The sequence below is a fragment of the Oratosquilla oratoria genome, chromosome 30 (genome assembly GCF_046742065.1).
Source record: "Oratosquilla oratoria isolate Oo_2021 chromosome 30, ASM4674206v1, whole genome shotgun sequence".
Taxonomy (NCBI): Eukaryota; Metazoa; Arthropoda; class Malacostraca; order Stomatopoda; family Squillidae; genus Oratosquilla; species Oratosquilla oratoria.
The window spans coordinates 44569013-44572350 of record NC_134806.1 but is presented as its reverse complement, the minus strand read 5'-3'; the positions used below and the strand labels follow the sequence as shown (position 1 = coordinate 44572350).

The 3338-nt window shown below is 38.4% G+C and overlaps 1 protein-coding gene across 6 annotated transcripts in view; it reads right to left on the bottom strand.

Annotated features, from left to right (window-relative positions):
• LOC143041132 (anoctamin-7-like) overlaps positions 1-3338 on the bottom strand; it is a 291193-nt gene that overhangs the window by 246662 nt on the left and 41193 nt on the right. The window contains exon 2 of one of the 6 annotated variants that reach the window (XM_076212883.1): positions 74-172. The exons of the other annotated variants lie outside the window; for them this stretch is intronic. The gene's annotated coding sequence lies outside the window, so the exon portion shown is untranslated. The remainder of the gene's footprint in view (positions 1-73; positions 173-3338) is intronic. 6 annotated transcript variants of the gene reach the window in all.

Genomic DNA, 3338 nt, shown 5'->3' with positions numbered 1-3338 from the left:
TAATATCAATAATAATAATAATAGTAATAATAATAATAATCACAACAATAAAGTACGGAGAGTTATAGCTTACGTTCGAGTCCGTTCTTCAAGGTCCATTACAAGACCGGTCTGACCCTTGAGTGGACGTTACAGCCCTTGTATTACACTACGATGGTCCGAACGTACATACCTGAGAAAGAGAAATAAACAAATAAATAAATAGATAAATAAATAAATCTACCTATCAATAAAGAAAAAAAGAAATAATTGATAAATGACACGTGAATTCAATGATTGGATAAATGATTAGATAAATTAATAAAAATCAATAATTAATTGACAAGTGAAGAAGAAATATATATATATATATATATATATATATATATAAAGAATGTATATATATATAAATATATCTATAGACTATATATATGTATATATATATATATATATATATATATATATATAGAGAGAGAGAGAGAGAGAGAGAGAGATTAATAATAAATAAATAATCAAATAAATTTTAAATTTATAAATAATAAATAGACAAGATATATAAAAGAATAACAAATAAATAAACAAATAGAAGTATATGAATAATGAATAAGAAGTAATGAATAATAGATATATAATTAAATAAATAGAAAATATTCAAATTATAAATGAACAAAAAAAGAGTAAATTATTTACATATATATATATAGATAAATATATGTGTAATATATATATATATAATTTTATATATATATATGTGTGTGTGTGTGTGTGTGTGTGTGTGTGTGTGTGTGTGTGTGTGTGTGTGTGTGTGTGTGTGTGTGTGTGTGTGTGTGTGTGTGTGTGTGTGTGTGTGTATATATATGTAAATATATATATATATATATATATATATACATATATATATATATGTACATATATATACATATATATATATATATATATATATATATACAGTATATATATATATATATATAGTGGAATTAGGTTAATAGAATGTAAGTTGCACATGTAACGATGCAAAGGGCACTGGGTCGATTGAAGGAGACGAAGCAGAAAGCAAAGACTAAGAATGGTCTATTCTTTATCTATTCTTTTTTCTATTTGTTGAAACCTATTTCTCTATTTCCATCTATTTATCTATTTATTTCTATGATAGTTACCCATTTATTATTATTTATTCATTTATCTATTTTAACTTATTTATCAATTAATCTATTTTAGTCAATTACCTAATTCTAATTGTTAATTAGTGTATCTAATTTTAATTTAATTTATCTTATTCTATTTTATCTTTTTTTTCTTTTGCCTGGTTACAGGATTCGAACTTAGATCTGCCATTATTGGTGCGAGAGCGTGACCACTGAGCCATCCCTGGCCTCCTCTATCAGGAGGCCAGGACGGTGCCCCTCACAGAGGGCTTTGTAGCGTGGAATTGAATGAACCATACCCTTGGTCCAACTCGCCAGCGGCAGGGTTCGAACTGCCGTCACCTCCTCGACCTCCGCCTTAAGTAGCGACGCTCTAAACAGCTCGGCCAGCGGAGGACTTGATGCATTTTATTATGTTTGCCGTAAATTTAATTCATGCACCCAGGGAGAGAGAGAGAGAGAGAGAGAGAGAGAGAGAGAGAGAGAGAGAGAGAGAGAGAGAGAGAGAGAGAGAGAGAGAGAGAGAGAGAGAGAGAGAGAATGAAAGACCAAACGGGAGTTGAAAGGAAATAGAAGGCAGAAAGAGAGAGAGAGAGAGAGAGAGAGAGAGAGAGAGAGAGAGAGAGAGAGAGAGAGAGAGAGAGAGAGAGAGAGAGAGAGAGAGAGAGAGAGAGAAAGAATGAAAGACCAAACGGGAGTTGAAAGGAAATAGAAGGCAGAAAGAGAGAGAGAGAGAGAGAGAGAGAGAGAGAGAGAGAGAGAGAGAGAGAGAGAGAGAGAGAGAGAGAGAGAGAGAGAGAGAGACAAATCGAGAGAGAAAAGGAAAAAATAGGCAGAGATAGAGATATAGAGAGAGAGAGAGAGAGAGAGAGAGAGAGAGAGAGAGAGAGAGAGAGAGAGAGAGAGAGAGAGAGAGAGAGAGAGAGAGATCCTTTCACTCTCTCGTGAGGACCTATTGACTTCCAGGCCTCGGGCCAAGGAGTCTTGGGAACGTTTTTGTGCCTCTCACCTCTCCTCTTTCACTCTCACTCTCCCTTCCTCCTCCTCTCCCTCCCTCCCTTCCTCCTTCTCTTCCTCCCTCCCTCCCTTCCTCCTCTTCTCTTCTCCTCTCCCTTCCTCCTCCTCTTCCTCCCTCCCTTCCTCCTCTTCTCTTCTCCTCTCCCTTCCTCCTCCTCTCCCTCCCTTCCTCCTCTTCTCTTCTTCTCCCTCCCTCCTCCTCTCTCTCTCTCTCACTCCCTTACCACTCCCTTCCTTCCTTGTCCTCTCTTCCTCCTCTTCTCTCCTTCTTCTCCCTCTCTTCCTCCTCCTCTCCCCTTTTTCTTCTCCCTTCCTCCCTCCCTCCTCCACTCTCTCTCACTCTCTTACCACTCCCTCTCTTCCTCCTCCTCTCCCTCCCATCCCTCTCCTCTCCCTCTCTTCCCACTGCTCTCCCTTTCTCTTACCTCCCCATCCCTTCCTCTACTCTCCCTCCCTCCTTCCTCATCTCCCCTTCTTCTCCCTCCCATCCGCCCCCTCTCTACCTCCTCTCCTCTCCCTCCCTTTCACTTTCTCTCTTCCTCCTCCTCTCTCTCCCATTCTTCTCCCATCCCTTCCTCCTTCTCTCCCCTTCAGAAAATACAGACTAAAACACAAATAAATAAATAAATAAGTAAATAAATGAATTATGAATAATTACCAAATAAGGCATGTGATCTTTCTCATAGAAAAATAAAATAAAGATGAGAAAATAAAATCTCTCTTTCTCTCTCTCTCTCTCTCTTTCTTATTTTTGAGCTTCATTAAAAAATTAATCACAAAAAAGTTGGCACATTACAAAGCAGATAGGAAGTCTTATAAAATCATTAACGGAAAGGAAAGAGAAGTATACACACACATACACACACGTACACACGTACACACACGCACATGCAACCACACGCACGGCTTGACGGTACAGTAGTATCGCTCTCGACCGCGAATTCGACTATCCGAGTTCGAGTCCCGCCCAGGGCTGAAATGTGCGTGTGTGTGTGTGTGTGTGTATGTGCGAGTGTGTGTACGTGTGTGTGCGTGTGTGTGTGCGTGTGTGTGTACATGTGTGTGTGCGCGTGTGTACATGTGTGTGTGTGCCCGCGCGTGTGTGTATGTGCGTGTGTGTGTGTGCGTGTGTATGCATTTTCTCTCACTTCCTATTTTTTCTCTTTATTATTCTTTTCTCTTTTTCTTCTCTCACTC